The sequence below is a fragment of the Gracilinanus agilis genome, chromosome 3 (assembly GCF_016433145.1).
Source record: "Gracilinanus agilis isolate LMUSP501 chromosome 3, AgileGrace, whole genome shotgun sequence".
Taxonomy (NCBI): domain Eukaryota; kingdom Metazoa; phylum Chordata; class Mammalia; order Didelphimorphia; family Didelphidae; genus Gracilinanus; species Gracilinanus agilis.
Window position 1 is genome coordinate 168,816,572 of NC_058132.1, and position 22,183 is coordinate 168,838,754.

The window sequence follows — 22,183 nt, forward strand, 5'->3', positions numbered from 1 at the left end:
CTTCCACCTATGAGCCAATACACAAAAGTTGAGGGTTTAAAAAAAAGTATTCAAAAAAAATTCATATAGCCAGGCACTGGATGAGCATTTAGAATTCAAGCCTAAGTTTTCAGTCTACTACACCATCCTGCCACCCTTGGTTCTTGGGAAATGGTACAGACTAGAAAAATCTCTTGCCTGTCCCACACACTACTACAATTATCCCATTTCTATCAGTAGTAACTATTGTTAGCTCCAGATTTACTGTTTCATTAGTACATCAAATTCCACATCTAAGACTAAACTTATCATCTTCGATTTTCCAACTACCAAGACTAAATATTCAGTTATCTTCAACTTTTTCTCATTCACCCAGTCATCAAATCTTCAACCCCCTTTTCCATGTCTACTGCCAGAATCCTAATTTAGCAGCGTCTGTAAACTAGGAGCTGGTGAGCTTGGCTTTGATTCCTAGAAAAATTCTAGGACATATTATTAAAGGATGCTTGTTGGGTGTTTGGAAAAAGAAGTGATGATTAGTAAAGGCAAACATAAGCATAAGTTCATTTAGAATAGGTCATGACAGATTAACCTAGCATATTAAAATTGAAATAGCTCTGGCTCTCAAGTTTGGGTTCAAATTCTGCCTCTGATGTTTACTCTATATGTGATCTTGAGCAGTTTATGTAACTTACCTGGACCTCAGGTTCCTCATATCTAAGATGAGAAAGTTGAGCTCCTAGGGTGATTTCTTTTAATCAATGATCCTATTTTCACAGCGTAATTTATGGATATATCAAGGGAATATCAACCTAGAATTCATCAGAGTATTCAACAATGTTCATCTTCAGTGGGCACCTAATTGGCTCCAAAGATTGAGAGCTAGGCCTAAAGATAAGAGGTCCAAGGTTCAAATCTAGCCTCAGACACTTCCTAGCTCTGTGAGCCCAGATAAGTGACTTAATTCTCATTGCTTAAGCCTTACTGTTCTTCTGGTTTAAAACCAACACACAGTATTGTTTCTAGGATGGAAGTCAAGAACTTTTTTTTTCTCAGAGAGCTGTCCCTAAAATCAAAGGATCACAGATCAAGAATTTAAAGGTAACTTGGAGTTTATATAGTCTCATGTTACAAGATGAGGAATCTCCAAAGTGACTTGTGAAAAGTCATACAGAGAGTAAGTGATAGGACAAGGCCTTGAATTCAGGTCCTCTGGCTTCAAATCTAGGGTGTTTTTTCCTTTAAAGTCCTTCAAGAATCAGCATCCTTCCCTCACTCTCTTATCCCTTTCTTCCCTATCAAGAGATGTAGACCAAAAACTGTGCCACAGACCAAGTTCATATTACAAAGTGTGGGCTTGTTACTAGTAAAAGAGTGAATTCTAACATTTCAGAAAACTTGGGAAAATTCAGTCATAGGAAATCAACCAAGAGTTGAAAAATGGAAACTGAGAACAAATCTTGATCATAGGCAATCAATGTCTACCATATCCCTAGCATTGTGTTAAAACAGTGGTTCTTAACCTGAGATCTCTGGATTTGTTTTATAAAAATGAGTTTTTATAAATGTATTTTGATATAATTGATGTCCTTTGGAATCCCATGTATTTTTATATTATGCATTTTAAAACATTATTCTGAGAAGAGCTCCTTAGATTTTGCCAAACTGACAAAGAGGTCAGCTACACAAAAAGGGTAAGAACTCCTTTGCTAAAGAGGCATCTGACATTAGGGAAGACAGGGAAAATGCTAATCCTAGAAATACACAGAAATATCAAATTTCCAATTTAGTTAATAGTTTCAACTCACATCCCAAGAGGGAGAAATATTTTAATACCATTATCAGGGACAAAATTTGAATTTGAATAACTTGAATTTCCTCACCTTTTATTTCCTTTATCTACCTACTGATGAAGGTACTAATGAGCTATGAAATGGCCCAAAGGTAGAAAGTGGGAGGGAGGTAAAAAGAGAAAGGTAAGGACTGGATAGACTTCAAACTGGACAATCCACTAGGGTATAATTGAAAATTGACTTTATGAGGAAAAATTAAAGACTTTGAGATTATTTAACCTGGAGTAAAGGCAGAAGGGGAGATTCATAATGGTTCTGCAAGAAATATGAAGCCTGAATACATTGAGTATGCAATCACCCATTTTCAAACTCCATCAAGCATGGAACAAAGATCATTGAAATTAAATTTCAGCAATAGAGATTTTGGGAAGCCTTCCTGAGCAGGAGAGTTTTATATATTAGAAATATAATGCTCAAGGTGTCACTGTAATCATCTTTCCCTGAAGTTCTAATATTCAGGCAAATAACTAGTGGGCTTAGAAGACAAGTTTAATAATGCTTGAGGGCAGAGGATTGGACTAGATGACCTCCCAAGGTCCCTTGAGCTCTGTGATTTTCCTGAACACAATCTCATTTCTATTTTTGACTAGAGCTACATGTATGCCACAAACAAGATATTCCTGGCAGTGTTGCCTGTTTTCATAACTAAGTGAAAGTGAACAGTAATATTGGAGAGATAGACCAGGAGGAAATACCCTGAGGCGGTTGGTAAGTGATGAGGTTGATGAAAAAGTCTGAGAGGAAAGTTGTGCTGAGAATGAAAATTAGGTTTCTCTAAGAACTGTATTTTTTTCAAAAAATCATTTGTCTAAGGTTATATCATTTGCATACTGATAGGATTGGGAGGTCAGGTCAGGAAGTTCTCCTATTCTTACCACTGAGGGTGAGAAAGCAAATTATGTGTGAGTATGGATATGTGATCATGCATAGATAGATACAGAAACAGATATGTTCATAGGAACATCCATATCCGTATAATATGTACGGAGTAAATCTAAATTTTATATGTGCATATGTAAAGTATAAGTAAGACATGATTATCTTTTACACTGAAGGACTGACATCTACCATATAAGAAGCATTGATGCATGATTAATAATTCCTTTTATACTGGGGTTCAGTCATGCTGGAAGGGTTTCTTATGGGTCAGAGGTGGCAGGCAATTTAAGTAGTACATATGTTAGGGCTCTCAGCAGCCCCACAGCCCATTTTTCATTTCTTTTTCTAAATCATCAATGACCTAAACCCCGCCCCCATCTGCTGAATATCTTCCATTTACGCCCCACAAGCAGACTGATGCCTACAACCTTAGCACTTGCATTGAGGGCTCCCACTTTAAAAAGGTTCTTCAGAAAATCTAAATTGAGATGGAAGAGGGTGGAAATGGTTCTCTTTGTGCTTGGATTAAAACAGAGATTCAGCAGAATATTTTACTAGTCCCAAGACATCTAAAAATGGGACAGGCGTGGAGATGAGAGCAAGATCTCAAACAGGTTACATAACTTAGTGAAATATCTTTACCAATTCCGTTTATTCTTTCCATTTTGCATCTGCTGCTCTGCCTGGTTCCAACCCCACTGAAAAAGATGCCCTCGAATTAGTTGGTACATCCCTCCTTTCTTACCTACTTTAGTATGTTGTCCTCCCTCCCCTACTTAGACTGTAATTTCTTTGAGGATGGGATCTGTCCTTTTTTATTAATTGTATAGCACGGAGCCTTAACACATAATAGGTGCTTAATAAATTTTTATTAATTGGATTGGATTCATAGCCCAAGGACTGTTCCATGGCATGGAAAGCTATACATTTTCAAAACTGGAAGCTCATGACATGTGGTGTGCTCCCATTATATTATTAGTTCTTCCATCAATGTTCATTTTCTCTTTTAAAAAAGATAGGACAGTAGTGATATATTTTGTTTTCATACCATAGCGATTTGATCTTTATTATAAATCATCTCAACAAAATGTGCTAACAGATAATTTACATATCACAAGGAGTGTCAAATTCTTCTCGTAGTCCCTCCATTTTTCTCCTGAAATAAAAGAAATGCACTTCATCATTTGTTCTCTAGGATCAGGATACTTCACTGGAATTATTCTGAATCTAGCTGCCCTTTAGTATTGTTTTCATTTATGTTATTAGTCATAATGTATACTGTTCTCCTGGTCCTGCTTATTTCACTCTCTATCAGTTCATACACGTCTCATTTTTCAGATTATCCATTTTCTGAGCACCATCTTTCTTTTGAGCTATAAAGAGAGAACTGCGATCAGGGAGCACTGGATTGGGAACAAGTACATTCTGGTTCAGACTATGAACCTATCTCTTTCTGTGACCTCAGATGAATTTTTCCCAAACTGGGCTTCAGTTTCTGTAGAATGAAAGAGATGAGACTGGACAATCTTTTAGGTTCCTTCATATTCTGGTTTTCTTATGGAGTAGATCTAAGGGACCTCACCCTGTTTAATCCCCTTCTGTACCAAAACCACTTCCTTGAATTTCATTGTCCTTCCCCTTTTCACTGCTAAAAAGAGGCCACTGACAGATGTGCAGGCAGAACTACTAGGCAGAGGCACATTTCTCGCCTCAGATCAGATTATTCACAAAGACAAAAGTGGGCACCATTTAACAAATGCAGGTGCAAAGAACCGATCCAGCCTACTAAGGGCTAGAAAAAAATAGATTGCTGTGTCAACGTAATCAATGGTTCACAGTGGTATTTTTTCAGTGCTTGAACCTTATTAGAATTGGGGCAGCACTGCTGTGCTGAAAATCAATTGGGGAATTTTCGAACAGCTGCAATCCACAGAAATACAATAGAAAACAACTCCCTTGCTCTTCCAAGCAATCTGGGAAAGCCCAGTAATAAATGAGGATGTTCCTGAATGTGACTCCCCCCAGGTCTGGGGCAGGCAAAGAAGGCAAGGAAAGCCATCAGCAGGCATCTTGGGCTTCCATCTTCAGGGTGAAATTGACTGATGTCCATGCTCCAGGCTTATGGGTAAGATGCTATCGCCAGGTGCTCCAGGAAGGCAGCCTGGTTCCCTGCTTACTGAAGACTGACGACAGGCTACAGTGAGAACCATAAAACATTTAATTGCTCTAGGACCATGGGACCTGAGCTAGCTTACAGAAATGGCTTCAGGGATGCTATAGATTTCCAGCACAAAGGAAAACTGGAAGAAGTGACTGGTGAGCAGGACCAATAAACCCAGAAAAGACATGGGCAGATAAGGAATTAAGCGATGGCAAGAATCTGTCTGTGTGCCCAGCATCATTATCAGTGGGCACAATCAATAAGATCTCCTGGTGAAAGACAAGGAAAGAACATTGGAATAGGTGATATCTGTTCAAATCCCAGCTCTGCCATTCACTAGCTGTGTTACCTTAGGCAAAATTCTTTACCTCTCTGAGTCTTACTTTCCTTATCTATAAAATGAGAGAGTTGGACAAGATGGTTTTTAAGTTTTCCTTCAGCTCTGATATTCTAAGATGTATACTACTGGAAAAGTTGATTAAGATGACTTTCTATCAACCAAAAAGCTACCACATTCATTCTTAGAGTAGGCACCATTTTGTTTGCTTATTTTTGTATCCCTGGCACTTAACACAATATCTGGTACATGATGTTGTTCAGTCATTTCAGTCATATCGACTCTCAGTGGCACTATTTGGGGTTTTCTTGTTTTATGTTTTTGTTTTTATTTTGTTTTTATTTTTTTAATTCTTAAGGTCATTTATTTAATTAATTAATTAAGAATATTCTTCCACGGTTACATGAATCATGTTCTTTCCCTTCCCTCTTCCCATCCCCTCCTGTAGCCATAGAGCAATTCCATGGGGTTTTACATGTGTCATTGATCAAGATCTATTTCCATATTATTAATATTTGCTCTAGAGTGATCGTTTAGAATCTACATCCCCTATTTGGGGTTTTCTTGGCAAAGATACTAGAGTGTTTTGCCATTTCCTTCTCCAGCTCATTTTACAGATGAGGAAACTGAAGCAAACAAGGTAAAGTGATTTGCCCAGGGACACACAGCTAATCAGTGTCTGAGGCCGGATTTGAATTCAGAGAGATGTCTTCCTGGTCCCAGACCTGAAATTCCATCCCCTCTGCCTCCTAGATGCCCCATATGGTACATAGTACATATTTAACAAATGCTTTCACTACCAAGCTATCTAATATCAATTATCTAGCATTTCTGTACAGTACTTGTGAAACTTACATAAAGATTAAATAATGTTTCTTTTAACTAAAATACTTGGTCATGTTGCTATTACTTAAAAACTGTCTTTGCTATATGGGATATACATTATAACAAAATAACTCAGAAAGAACTTCAAAAATTATGTCTAACCCCAGCCTAAGCAGAAATCCCATTTATACCATCTCAGACAAATCATTATCCTGCTTCTACTTATAGACCTCTAATAAATGAAGAGCTCATTATTTGGTAGCTCTAAACCTCTGTACCAATTATTTTTTGCAACATGCTTTTTGGTTCTTGATCATTTTATTATCAGAGCATGGCATAGAGGACTAAACAGCATACTTATATTCAGGAATACCTGGGCTCAAATCTGTGGTCAGATGTATGGTAGCTGCGTGAACTTAATGACATTTATTATTATTATTATTATTAATTTATATTTATTAATAACATATAAGTATTTATATAGCTCTCTGACATTTGAAAAGCCCTATATAGAAGTATCTTATTTGATTCTTACATCAACCCTGTGATGTAGATGCTATTATTGTCCCCATTTCCCTGATGAAGATGTGCTTTGTTAGCAGCTGGGAATGATAAAAACAAAATGGAGGCAATCCCAGCTCTGAAGGAGCTTGCAAAGCTTAAAACGGTATATAAACATTGGTCTTAATTGGGACTTAAATAAGCTACCTGGCTATATATCCTGTATTCACAACTAAATTGTAAGATCTTTGAAGACAAGGGCTCATACTCCTTTTTTAGGCTCCATAACAGGTCATTGATGCTATGCAACAAATACTTGTTAAATGAATGAATAAATGAATGATTGATCAGAATATCTCATATCAACTATAGACTAGAATTTGATGAGAAAATGAACCTCTCTTGAACCCACTAAAGGAATCTTTGTTATCAAAGCACTTCAAAGAACTTCACCATTAAGTGGTTTCACCCACAAAGTGGTCCTCAGCATGAATCTAGGCACAAGTCCAGAAGAGAGTGTAACCAGAAGGGTCCAGTGAACTTTGTAAAAGTTAGAAAACTTTCTTCCAAAGTATGTTCCTCCCAGACAGCTTTCTGGAGTCTTCTTAAACTCTTCAACCCAAGTGTTTCCATTACTGTGTCTCTCATCTTAGCTATGCTATCCAGAAAGGAATTCCACCTAAATGCTTTTAGTGTTTGGCTCTCAACTCTGAGCCAGGTTATGATTGAAGTTGACATAATCTAAAAATAGCAAAATGCAACCTTCTCTATTCCCTTAGAATTCGGAATGTCTTAATAAAATTTCCATTTCTCCCTTGGTTCCTATCCCTACCTCTCTAAGAAACTGAAATAGAGTTGGTTTTGTTTTTTTGTTTTTAAACTTCCCTGAATTCATACTTATGCCTCTGCCCTTTTAAGATGTCCTTCTTTCTTCTTCCTTTTTTTCCTCTCCTGAAGAAATACTGAAAGTAATTTTGTGGGAGGAGGGATTATCTGTGCTTTGCTTACTCCTTTTGCATTTTTGTTTTTTGTTTGTTTATTTTCAAGGAATCCCAAGATGCAAGAGCTGTAGTGGATCTCAGAGGCTGTCTGATTCCCAGACAGATACAGAGGCCCAGCCTGGGGAAATGATTTCTTTAAGACCTTAGTCTGATCTTCAATGATGTACTGTTTATGTCTCTGAACAATGACTGAAGATTGGAATCAAGATAAAGAGACTTCCTTACATTTGCTTCGGTGATTTTCAGACTAGAAGGATACTCACTCTGATTAGTGAGGGTTTTTCCTAAATGAGGCAATAAGTCTCCATTATCCTTGCATGGGAAGAAGTAAAAAAAAAAATGGAAGCTACCACAGAACTGCCATTAGATTGGCCTCTTTAGAGTAAGAAGCACAGCCCTGTTCCTGGTGCCATATTGTTTCATCCGGAGGGAATTGAGGGGATTAGAGCAGCAAGTGGTAATGGGAATTGAGGCAATTGAGTGAACCACTATGACTCCCTCTTGTGATTCAATTCTGGAACTAGCTCAGTTTCCTTTCTATTCAATTATGGGTCTGGTCCAATTTCTGTCGTAAGAAAACTTTATTCAATTGTGGGAACTTTGAAGAAACCTTATTGTATTGTTTGAGCCAAGTCCTGCATGGCTGGTAAATTGGACCCACCTTTACCTATTGCTTAGAGACCTGTAATGAAGGATCTAGGTTATGCTGACCAAAAAATTCAGATTCAAAAATTGATGCAAGGAGTTAGCACACAGTTATACATTTCAAGCATTCCATATGTCTTATCTGAAAACTGGCCCCACACTGATTAGTCAGTTATTGTTTCCAAGTTCCTTTAATTTTTTACAAACTCTTGGAGGGGAAAGATTACTGATTTCAGGGAATTGTACCTGTTTTCTCTACTTCTCCCAACTCAGAAAGTCTCTAATTTTTTCCTCTAATTAAAAATCAGATTACCAAATTTTGTATCCTGGTTAATTATTTTAATTAATTGTTATTATTTGATCAATTTTTAATGTATAAAAAAATCTGTTTCCCATATTTTGGATCCAGCCCTAAGCTGAATAAGGGACCTGGTGACCCATTTTGTTAGTCACTTGGCACACGTTGTTTAATAAATCTAAATGATTGGTGTAATAATAAAGAGAGCCAGTAACCGATGTTTGATAGAAGGGAGACAGAAAAAGTCTATGTGGTAAGTCTCTCTTCCAGCTCTCCCCTGGGGCCAAATATACACTGGGAGACTTTAAGGGGGTGTCACCCCAATACTGGGTGATCTGAAGGGTCATGCCGCTCCACAGGAGTTGGGGGTGAGGCTTCCCTATAAGAGGAGGTATGTGGTACCCCAATCTGATTCTGAATAAGGACGGAGTTCACACAAACTTCCCCCCATCAGTTAATTTCACAGTGAGGGATCTGGCTTCAAGATGGAGGCGGTCAGACCAAGCTGTGCTTCCCCTCTCCCGTATTGTCTCTCAGGTACTCTGGAACGCTATCTGACTGATGAATGGCTTTTATTATTCTCAATTCAGGGATTGGGGAAAGGGGTGAAGGGCAGAGGGATTTTGGAGTGCCCCCTTCTCTATTTCTATGGGGTCCATCACTTGGGTAGGAACCTTTGGGGTTCCCACTCCTAAGCTTCTTCCCCCTCCCCTTCTCCTGTTTCTATCATTTTCTATAATTATAAGTTTTGACTGAAAGGGGGTCTCTCAGCAAGGTTGAGTAATGGGAGAATGAGACTAAGAGATTGCTCCCAAAACCTTAGTTGACTTGATTATTGAAGTCTTGATGGCTGAGATGTGATGGAATGGCTTTGATCAGGGAATCAAGGTCTCAATTTCCAAAGAAAGATCCTCAGGAAGCCCTCAGGACTAGATCTACACTGGGTTTTCCTCCTCCCTCTTTCCAGTCCTCTGCCCCTAGACCTCTCCTCTCTCCTTCTTCTGAGAAATTCCCAGAATTCTCCTCTCCTCTCAACTGTCAGCAACTGTCAACAACTGCCTTCTCTCTGGCTCCTTTAGTCCCATCTTCTTTGCACAAATCCCATCCTTACAGTTTGGGAAGCTCAAACCTTTTATTCCTCAATAATTTCACCTTTCACCCTCCACAATCAGTTGCTCCCTTTCCTGATCCAAACATCCTGATGCTCCACTTTATATTATATTTAATAATAATTATTGCTATTTTTCATAATTCCAATTGAAATAGAAGAGTTTTCCATTATGCATTTGACATCACCAAATTTTTCTTCTTATAGAATGAGTTATCTAGTTTCTTTAGCATAGAAGTCAGAAACAGTCATCATCACACTGGGGAATTTTTTTCTGTATCTCTCAAATTTGCATTACCATTTGTACCAACAATCACAATAGAGTTCCTATTCATAGGTCAGTATCCATGGGTCCTCTGGTTTGAATTTCTCTAAGAAATGGTCAGGTCTTGGATGAAGCCTGGAAGAAGAAAGACAGGTATATCAGAGATACTGCCTCTACCTTATGGGAAAGAGAATACTAAGCCCTAAGACTCCACTTTATCTTATTATAATTGTTAGCAATTTAAGGTTTGAGAAGCACTTGACCTATTATGACACTGGACCCTCACAGCAGCCCTGTGGAGGTATGGACTATTTCTATCCCTATTTTACAGATGAGGAAAGCCCACGTTGATGTTAAAACTACCAATGGCTACTTGCTCTGCCCCTTTTGTGTTGGTTTTACCTAAAAGTGCAACAATCAGATCTGTAAGACCTCTTATGCCCAACACCAATAAGTCCTTTAAATTGGTAAGAAAATGATAGAAATCATGACCCAGGAGGTGCGGACAAATAACATGAAAGAAGTTGTCAATAAACTGATTCCAGACAGCACTGGAAAAGATATAGAAAAGGCTTGCCTTACTGTCTCCATGATGTATTTGTTCGTAAAGTCAAGATGCTCAAGAAGACCAAATTTGAATCGGGAAAGCTAATGGAACTGCATGGTGAAGGTGGTGGCTCTGGAAAACCTTCAGGAGATGAAACAGGCACAAAAGTAGAAAGGGCTGATGGATACGAGTCACCCATTCAAGAATGTGTCTAAAATAAGAAACTTTTAAAGGTTGAAAAATCAAAATTTATCATTGTGGGAAAAAAAAAAAGTGACTTGCCCAAGGTCACAGTGAGTAAAATGTGAACTCGGGTCTTTCTGATTCAAGGTCTGGCACTTCCTCCACTGAACCACTTAGCTGCCTATTATTACAGACAGTCTTCTTTCTTTTGGTTTCTCCTGAAATATAAAATTAAATATGAAAGCATTTTATGATCAAGAGGAAGACAATGTTCTGGATCTTGTTAAGGTGCTTACTCTGACCCCTCACTATCTCATCTTAGATGGGTTTGGTTGTTTTATTGGCTTACTTTGCCTAGGGATAAAGCATGCTTACAGGTGTTCCAATTTGAAAAGATCCTTCCTGCCTCCTCTGTCTCAGAAAAATAAAGATTCATGTGGTCTGACTTACACTGAGACACAAACTCCTTCTGATTATGCTCTTACTGCAAACTGCTGAAAGACTTTTGAAAAACTGGATGAGTTTTTGGAAGGTTGAAGACTACTATTTAATTTTCATCATTTAATTGAGATTGATTCTAATTTTCAGAAATTCTCCAATATTATACTTTATATTTTTGTAGATAGGGCAAACTTGCTTTGATGCTGGATTGATGGTAGTCGTGGTGGTGGTAGGTTTTATTTTTAAGGGTTGGAGGTTTTGGGGGGTGTTTTTTGAACATTTGAGCTTGGACAGGACTTACACAAAAAATGAGAAGGAATGGGATGGAATTGCAATCCATGTTATTGAAGAGACTACACACTTGAATGTAATCAGAAATCATGACAGCAGATTGGAAAGAGACCTTGCTGACACTTTAAAATTTATCAGCTAGTGATCTTGGGCAAGTCACTCAATGGTTCTGGACCCAAATTTCCCATCTGTAAAATAAGTGAGGTTGACTAATAGGCCTATTAGGGTGCTTCTAGTTCTAGATTTCTGGTCCTATAATAATATAATTATAATAATAGCTATCATTTATATAGATTTACAAATATCTCTTTTTTCTCCTTACAAAAACACTGGGAGTTGGTGCTATTATTATTCTCATTTTACAGCTAAAGAAACTGAAATAGACAGAGACTGACTGGCCCTGGATTACACATCTAGTAAGTGCCTCTGGTTTCATTTGAACTCAGTTCTTCCTAACAACAGATTCGGGGCATGGAAGTAGGGATAAGAATGATCCCATCCCCCATTATGGAAGCCCTATAAAAATGGGACCCCACAATTGCCCTTTTCCCACACTCCTCTACCTATTACAGATCCATGCTGCCTAAGTGCCTCCACGTCAGATTTGTAGTTATGGAACTCTATCCCTTCCCCTTCCCATTCTCTTCCTCTCTCCCTCTCCATTCCTTCCTTCCTCCATCACCCTATCCCCTTTCCCCATGGTATCTGCCTGTGTATTCTTTATGCCTTATTAAAGTGTGATTGAAGCATTACTTCTGGCTTGCTTGTTACTATAGTGGTCTTTCCCATTAAGGATCCAAAGACCTGACTGTACCTACCTCACCTCACCCCAAAAGGTTAGTGATCCCATTTCTTTAGTCATCAACTGGAAGCACCAGGTCTGAGACTATACCCTGATAGCAATTACACCTACCATGAATAAGTATGGCAAGATGAATTCCCTGGGAGAAAGCTAAGGTGGGCAGTGGAATCTTCTGTCCTTTTTTTTAGGAGTTTATGCTCCCTTTTGGGTCCTAATAAATAATTCCATAAATTGATTAACAATTCGGGTCTGCTTTGCTTTGAGGCTAGCTCTCTATTATCTATTTCTTGGTATCTCTAAAGTATAAGCTTAATATATGGAAAATGAATATAATATTGTTATCAAAAACATTCCCCTGAGACTCTTCATCTAAGAAGGCTCATGAATTGAAGACAAAAGTAGTCAGCAAGTAAGTTTTTGCCCTAAATCCCAGGCTCTCAGTCATTTTAGCCTATCACTTTTTGAATTTGCATTGCCCATTTCTGTTCACAAGTAGGAAGATACATCGTGGTAGATGGAGCTTAGCTTTCAAAGTAGAAAGAGTTTCTTGGCTCTAACTGTTGTAAGATAAGATACTTGATTGAGTTTCCAAGGGAAGTTGTAGAGTGACCCTCTCTACTGATTTTTCAACATTTTATAATAAAATCAGATGGATTGACTGAACAAAGCACAGTATATGAATGTAATGGAATACATTTAGGCTGTTAAAAAAAGATGAAAGGGATGAATTCTGAGAAATTTGGGAAGATGTGCACAAGTTGATGCAATGAAAGGCAGCAGAACCAAGAGGACAATTTATACAATAACATTGCAAATGCAAATAATTTTAAAAGACTTACATCCTCTAATCAAGTCAATGTCATAAAAGAGCTAATGATGATGTACACCATTCACTTCTTGAAAGAGAAGTGACAGATTTAAGATGCAGATTGAAATATATTTTTGATCATGGACAATATAGGAATTTGTTTTCCTTGACTATCCATATTCGTTACAAAGATTTTTTTGTTTGTTTAAATTGAGGAATGGGGCAGGAGGGAGAGAAAATACACACTTGTTAATTGAAAAATAAAATGAAATGAAAAAAAGTCAATAATTCAGCAAGAACTGTTGAATTGCTATATTCCCAGTACTGTTAGGCACTATTTTACAATTAGATATTGACTGATCCTAAACCTAATTACTACTCAAGTAGCCCTGGCAGGGCTTGGAAACTCACAAAAGAAGCACTTGCACACAAAATCCATGTTCAAGGTGTTTCTAAGAAGCAGAAAATAAAAGAGAGGGTGCGTCTGCAAAATTTTATTTGAAGGATCAGAATACAGATAAACAAATATTATGAGGCAATGGATTTGAACTAAAACCTATATATATATCAAATGTAGGTCAGAGTTTGATTTTATAGAATCATAAAGCAAATGCAGTAGAGTTGAGTGGTTAGAAAGCTGATCTCAAAGTTAAAAAAGACAGGGGTTCAAGTTTGAACTCTACTGTGTAATGCCTTTCTGATCCTGGACCAGGCATTTAACCTCTTAGTGACTCAGGCAACTGTCTAAGACTGTTGTTGTAGTTCATTCTTTTCAATCATGTCCAGCTTTTACATGATTCCATTTGGATTTTTTTTTGGCATAGTTACTATAGTAGAGATAAATATAATCACTGATCCTTCCCTATTCCCATAGATTTAGAACTAGAAGGAACTTCTTAAAGACCATCTAACTCTGCCATTTGTCTTACAGACAAAGAACCTAAAATCTAAGAAATTTAAGTGCTTTGCCTGGGATCACCCAAGTAATAAGCTGCAGATCCAGAATTCCAACCTAGATTCTCTGACTCCAAATTCAGCATCTCTTCCACTGGAGAATGAATCTGTGGGTCCATCAATATTAGTACTCCCTCCCTGATGCAGATCATAAGGCTACAACATTTTCCCATTCTACATGATGTCTTCCCGCAAATTCTCTAAAATCAGTTCTGGACCAATTCTTTAACCCATGCCCTGGAAGCTTCCTTTGGTTTTTTAAATATTTCACTGGTTCCAGTACAATCCTTACATGATCCATCTATTATCCCTCCCTCTTGCTACATGGTTGATTCTTCTCCTTTGGCAGTCATATATGACCTTGATAATGCCCTTGATTACTCTTTTCAAGGATAAACCAACCCTAGTAGTACCCCAGAGCCTTCATCCATCATGCATCTTTCCAGTGCCTTTTGAATCACCTCCAATTTTCATTCTTCTGAGATCAGAGTGTTTCATGAAGCACACCTGTATAGCATTAATGGGAAAATGGGAGTATGAGAGAGTAATGAGCACATTGGGATCTTTGAAAGCATGCACAACTTTCTAAATGTTACCTAGTCTGAATGTCTATTAATTCAGGGCCCAGCTCATTTTTCACCTTCAGTAACTATTCATATGCTGATGGCCTAGCTCAATAGGCTGCTCATCCAAATGCATGTTGTAACCCAAGCTATATGCATTAGTTATCTCTTTTCTTTCCAGTGTCTTTGCTTAGGAAGATCTCCTTTGAATGACTATCAATTCAGCCACTATATTCATAGGTAAAGAATAAAAGATAATCTCTAGCCAGTTTTAGTCTTAATCAGCACCAAAGGTAAGGCTAGCTTGAGGGCAGAAATTGAGAAGTCTAGAACCTGGAAAATACCTGAAAGAACCATGGTGCTGTACTGACTAGAATTCACAGAAGTGTTGCTTAGAAAGAAATAGACATCTCCCTTTGGTGTCCACCCAGACCACTAAGAGTAGTGGCTAAAAATCCAGTTTCAGTGGGCAGCTGGGTATCTCGGTGGTTTGAGAGCCAGGCTTAGAGACTGGAGGTCCTAGGTTCAAATCTGGTCTCAGACACTTCCTAGCTGTATGACCTCGGGCAAGTCACTTGACCCCCATTGCCTACCCTTACCACTCTTCTGCCTAGGAGCCAATACACAACATTGACTCCAAGAAGGAAGGTAAGAGTTTAAAATAATAATCCAGTTTTAAAAATAGCACCACAAAAAAAATCCAGTTCTGGCCCCAACTCACTAAAACTATACCTTAAGGAAAAGAATGTTGACCTTTCAGTCCTTGAAAGCATTTTCCAATATTGGAAACCTATATTCAAGGTCAAATAGACCAGAAAAGCATTTGTCTATAGGCTTTCAGGATGATTCTGTATCTTTTTCCCCCCCTACACAAGGAAAGTTATGCATTATGGCCTGATGGGCACTGGCTCAACTGGCTAAGTGAAAGGAATTCCTTTCCACTTCTGATTTAACATTTCCTAGTTATATGTTAATGATCTGTATGCAGGACCTCTGGCATATGTTTAGATGGAAAACCAATGATATTGAAACACAATGAAAATGACTGAAAGCAAACCTCACTTCAGTGGGGATCTTTCTCACTGAACTGTTCAAGTAGAGACTTGCTGACCACATCATAGATGTCATAAGAAAGGATTCCTCTATTCTAAATAAATGACCTTGAAAGTCCTTTCTAAATCTATGATCTTGGATGTTGGATTCTCCCTACTACTAGACATGGCATTAGAGAGGAAGATGTCCTCACTAAAGATCACCCCAAAGAGGTCCATCTACAATCTGGTTTCCCATTATTTATAACTTGTATATAGATTATTTTATATATGTAATAAATTAATTATTTATAATTCTTTGCTCTAGGCCTCAAGAATAAGGAATGTCAAGGATAAGGAGACCACGTTGAATTCTATTCAGAGAAATGCCATCTCTAAAGATGCAGGCACTGAGATGAATTGGATGACAGCAAGGAGAATAGATGATGATAGGGTGAGTTGATCAATCATCTCACCCTCCACCCCCAGACCCATCCTTCTCTTCCATTCCTTATAATCCTTGACTACCTTGGATATTTTCCTTTCCGTCCCCTTCCCATTTCTCTTCCTTCCCTTTTCTTCCTTTCCCCTGGATAACAGTAATTCACACAAGCCTTCTGTTCTAAATCCTTTGGTTCATGCACATCTTTTTTTAACATTTTGTTACTTTGGTTCCTCATTTTGCGGTTGTCTCTCATCCCTATTCCTGCAGATAGATCATAAAAATAAAAATTCTCTTCTTCATGTTGGATGCTCTCTACTAGTCATCTATCTCCATAAGCCCCAAGTACTTTGGATTCACAACCCACAGAATTCTCTTCTCTCCATATATTCTTCCATCCATAGTACATAATATATACATGGGTAATAAAAATGCATTATATAGTGGATATGTGTGTCTATTGTGAACAGTTGCATTCTAGGGATATCTAAACAAATGTCTCATTTTATATAGAACATTTGGTCAGCAAAGTGGCACAGTGGATAGAGTAGTACCTGGAATCAGGAAGACCTGAGTTCAAGACCTCAGATATTTACTATGTCAACCTGGACAAGTCACTTCTCTGTTTGCCTCAGTTTCCTCATCTGAAAAATGGGAATAATAATGGCACCTACTTCCCAAGGTTGTTGTGAGGATCAAAGGAGACAGTCACTGGAAAATATCTAGCACATAGGTACTACTGTAAGAAATAAAATTAATATAAAAAGATAGCCTTAGAAATATTATGGTTTTATAAGATTTATTAGTAGCCATTAGAAAATGAAGCCATGTGCCATGCCAGCTAAGTCAGTCAAAGTGGATTGGATGCCAAGAGAGCAAAGAGAGAAAGTGCAAGTCCAGCCACTGAATTTTATCCTCCTATCTACGTCATCACATAACTGTCTACATCATCAAGTAATGACAGGAAGCCAGTGGGCTCACAGGAAATGTAGTTCAGAGACCTCAAAATTTCCAATAATACACTACATAAATGTTAGCTATTAGTAGTGTATATATATATATATGTATATATATATATATATATATATATATATACATTTGACAAGCAACTTAATTCTAAGTTGCTTGCCAAATGTCACCCAGCTAGCTTGTGGTAAATAGCAGAATGCCTGCTTCCAGTGGAATGCAAGACTCTGCAGGACAGATCTCATTTCATTCTTGTCTTTGTAATCCCAGCTACCACGTGTCTTGCACTAAGTGATGATTAATGGTTGTTTGATGAATTGATTTAAATTGAACCAGGATTACAATACAGATCTGATCCTACTGGATTCTTTTTTTCCCCCACTGACATATTGCTTCTGAACTACATAATGGCCACATATCCTGGAATTTACAGAACAGTCCTAATTTCGAGAAAGGAAGTGTGCCTTTAGTGAGATTTCACCATAGGTGTATTCATTATATATTAGGGCTGATCCAAAGAATCCTTGCTCTATTTGATATTTCCATAAGGAGAATCTGGGTGGCACAGTAACCAGAACGCCAGACCAGAAACCAGGAAGACATCTTCCTGAGTTCAAATCTGTTTTCACACACTAGTTGTATGATCCTGGGCAGGTCACTTCAGTTTCCTCATCTGTAAAATGAGCTGAAGAGAAAAATGGCAAACCACTCAAGTATCTTTGCCAAGGAAGCCCAAATGGGGTCAAGAAGAGTCATACATGCCTGGAAAATGACTGAAAAATAACTATCTCCTCCATGTGATAGGATTACAGGTTGTAAAACTTTGCTAGGAACGGACACTTCCCCTGGAACTGTTCATGCACACAGACCCCTTGCTAAGGGACACGAACCTCACTGGGCACTCCTGATTGTTCCTCATTGTCTGAGCTACCTTCTGCTGATTTACAACTAAGAGGCAGGGGGGAAAGATTCATGTCTGTGGAAATACTTCTCTCCTTTCACTACGTGAAATTGAAATGTGGCTTCACTCTTCTTTGGACATTTCTTCTGTCATGAGATTTTCCCCATCACTTCTATTTCTCTGGACTTCCAGCCAGGAGAGAGGAATCTGGCCCTTTCTCTCCTCTCCCTTCTACCTTATAGCAGTAATGAATGACAGGTTGTACCAGAAGTTCATGTCAGCAGGGGCAATGTGCCAACCTGGGCAAACCCAAGGTCCCTCGTTGTCATCTTCTTTTTTGCTTACTTTTCTGAGCCCAAATCTGTAGCTAGTTTTACAGGAAAATAGTCGTTTTCAGCATTAGTGATTATACTGTGGGTTAATAATTTCCAAGTTCATGAGCCCAACACTGGTAAATTTCCTTAACAATGTGCTTCTCAGAGAAGAGGCCAAGCCCAGAATCAGACTGCAATTAGAGGACCAAAGAAAGCCAGGCCTCAGCTGAGCAGGAGATCTGTACCTTGCCAGCTTTGCACAATAATTACTATGACTTGCTCAGATAGTGCAGAACTGAGGCAAATGTGAACTCTGTGTCCAGCAGTACCACACAGGGTCTTTACCTTCTGGGAGAGAGTCCAATGAGTGTAATGGTCTAATTAAATGTTTTATGTTTTCTGTATTGGTTCATTCATACCTTCAGGTTCTTTATGTCTTGTGCATTTTCTTTGGGGTGAAATAAAAGAGTGTTCCATAGCCAATATATTTATGATACATTGAGTACTTTGGTTAGAAGGGATCCTGTTACCCACTTTGGAAAAGTCTGAGATATGAGCCATACCTAAACTATGTTTTAGAGATTTTCCTTGAGGAAATAATATGGGAACAAAGATATAGAAAAATCTATTCCTACTCTGAGATGCCAAGCCCCTACAATAGATTCTATGTAAACTTAATCTCCTTTGGGAGATCCCTAATCTATGGGATAGTTAGGAATCACAAGTTTGTGTATTTAGTGCTGGAAGGGAATTTCAGGATTGCCTAGTTCAACTCCTTTTTTACAGATGAAGAAACTAGAGACTAGACAAAGCATCAAGTCCACAGTCAGTAGTAAGTAGCAAAGCCAGGATTCAAACCCAAGTCCTTAGACTCTAAACCAAGGACCCCTTCCTTTGCACCATGGTGCAATAGTCCAATTTGGAAAATACAGTCAAAATACACATACCATGATCCAGGCAATGTTACCCAGATGTTAGCAAATGGGAAAATATGACATTTACCCCAACCTAAATCTCCAACTAGTTAAATAAGTAGTTATGAAGGAGGACTCCAGTCAAGGAAAGAACAAAATCAAATATAGGCTTGAAGGGGAAGGGAGAGAGAAAAAAGGAGAGAATGAAAAGGGAGACATGAAACATGGAGGCCATTCTCACTTAACCAGAATCTTGGGTCTGATCAGAAGTAAAGACAGAAGCAACAATATCCAATTCAGTAGTGCATCGAATTGAGATCTGTAGAAATATTCATTCTTTTTAAAAAATATTTCTTTCCTTAATTTCATGTAAGAATGATTTTTAACCTTAGATTTTGTTTTTTTTTTCATTTTGAATCAAATTCTCTCCCTTTCTCCATCTCCTCCCCTCCCTCTTTCCCTCTCTGAGATGGCAAGCAACCTTATATAGATTTTACATGAGCAATAAAGTAAAACATTTTTCCATATTAGTCATTTTGTGGCAGAGAACACAAACAAAATAAACCAAAACAAAATGAAGACCGAAAGTGAAATATAGTATGTTTTTGCCTGTAATCAGACTCCATCAGTTCTTTCTCTTAAGGTGGAAGGCATTTTTCATCATGAGTCCTTAGGGACTGTCTTGGATCACTGTATTGGAAGCATTCATTCTTGCCCAGCTTTTACCTCACTAGGCATTTAGTGTTGCCCAAGATAGCCACTCTTATCCAGATGACCAGAGACAATTGTTGGTGCAACAAAAAAGTTGTAATACCTACAGGAAATGTTTCCAACAGTACTTGGTCTTTGGTGTTATGAATGCAACATAGACAACATGGTATTATACTACATATAACACATCTACAATAGAGATTGTTTTAAAAGTGTATTGAATGACCTTAGATTATTATAAATTAAATTTTAAAATAAATGCTTGAGGGAAAAGATTACAAATTCATTTTGAGATGGAAGGAACTATAGAAACCTTCTATTTAGAGGATCATAAATATAGAACTGGGAGGGAACTTTGAGGTCATCTAGTCCAAGTTCCATTTTGCAAATGAAGAAAGCAATCCAAAGTCCATTTTTCATATAAGGCTTACAGAAGAGAAGTGACTTGCTCAAGGACACATCAGCAGCATCATAGCAACATTTATATAGCACTTATAGAGGCAAGATATCAACCTTGATCCTCTGACTTCAGAGCCACTGTTCTTCCCATTGTCTCCCTAATTCAACCTCCTTGTCCACTCTAAATTCAGCAATTGTGAATCTTAAGCATTAAAACTATGTTTCTTCATTGTGTTGATTGCTAAGTAGATGCTTGTGACCACTGCTGCCCATGGAAGCCAACTTCTTTGTAACACATCATTTCAAGGTGACTACACTAATAGAAAGTCCAAAATAGAAAATAAAAATTACATTGGAAGAAGGGGAAATATTGGCATAAAGCAGAAAAGCTCTACCACCGAAAAGAGTCATTTTCCTGTAATGAAGCAAACCTCTGTTCTATTTCTCTAATAAGTCATGAGGCAGGGGAAGTCCACAGCACCCTTTATTCTGGCCATTGACCTCTGATGATCTGTGATCCTATAAGTCTGAGTTGCACAATAAAGAGAAATGTTTCTTTTTTTCAGCAAGCAGTAGAGCAGGCAGTGCCCAAAACAAGAGTAAGAGAACTGAGGAGGAGGAGGAGGAGGAGGAAGAGGAGGAAGAGGAGAAGGAGAGGAGGATGGTATTTAGATATATAATATAATCATGGACATAGTGAAACTAAGAGAAGGGGACTATTTGTCAGATATGTTGCAAATAGGATTCTTGTCTAGGTGGACTAGCTGGCCTCTAAAGTCCCTTCCAATCTGTGTTTGGTGATAGTGTAAAGGCTTGGTGCACAGTAGCTAGCCTCCTTACCTCACTTCATAGACGAGGTCATTGAGACTGGCCAGGTCAACTTGCCCAAGGTCAAGCTGCTCCTTAGCAGCAGAGTGAGGACTAGAGCCCGCGGCTCTTGACTCCTAGTTTCATCTTCTTTCCATTTCATTGCAGTGTTCTGCAGTCCTTTGATTTTAAACTAGGTTCGTGAGAAAAGGGGATGGGGATGGGGAAGGAACAGAGAAATAAAATGATAATAACAAACCTTTTTCTTCTGCAGTGCTATATACTTTTCCGAAGCATTTTCACACATAAATCATCTCACTTGGTGCTCAAAACAAGCCTAAGGAGAGAAGGAGGGCGAGGAAGAAAAAAAAGCAAAGAGAAAGAGGGAAACATATTTTCTGCCTAGGAAGATATTAAAATGGTTTGAGTTTAGGGCATATGAGGAAGAGATTGTATTATTATTATACTTGACTATCTTGCTTCTCAATTCATCACCAAAATATTCCATTTACAAATAATATATCAATTTAAACAGCACTTCTGGTGAGGGCCTGTCAACACCATTATTAGCTTTTCAAACCACTCTCTTCAGTGAACTCTGAAGCTAAGGCCTGAATAGCTAGATTCAATAACAGTTTCTAAGTCCATACGGACTATTATCTGTACAAACACTAGAACATCTTCCATTAATTCAGAAACATCTAGTCCAACAAGGAAATTGTATTGGGTACATGTTGACCAGTGGTCTGGGAACTGTCAGCCAGAAACATCAAAAACACACTAGAATGGGGTGACTTGGGCTTCTGAAATGAGCTTATCTGAACTGTGGAATTTTGACCAATACAGTTATTATAACCTTGGTGACTAATACCTGAGGCTCTCTCTGTGATCTCCAATTATTTCCTCTAAGCATATAGTCTCCATTATATCATTGCTGAAATGTTGAGAAGTTTCAATATTCATACCAAAAGTTGGGGGGGGGTCACTTAGTAGTTGTTGTTGCTTTTCGGGCTTGACTGATTCTGCATGACCCTATTTGGAATTTTCTTGATAAGAGATACTGGAGTAATTTGTCATTTCCTTCTGCAGCTCTCTTTATAGATGAAGAAAGAGATGCAAACAGGATTAAGTAACTTGAACAGAGTCACATAGCTCAGGTTGGATTTGAACTTGAGTCTTCCTGACTCCAGGGCAAGTTTCATCCACTGGATCACCTACCCTAAAAGAGGGTTTGTCTGCCCTGATGATCTATTTGTG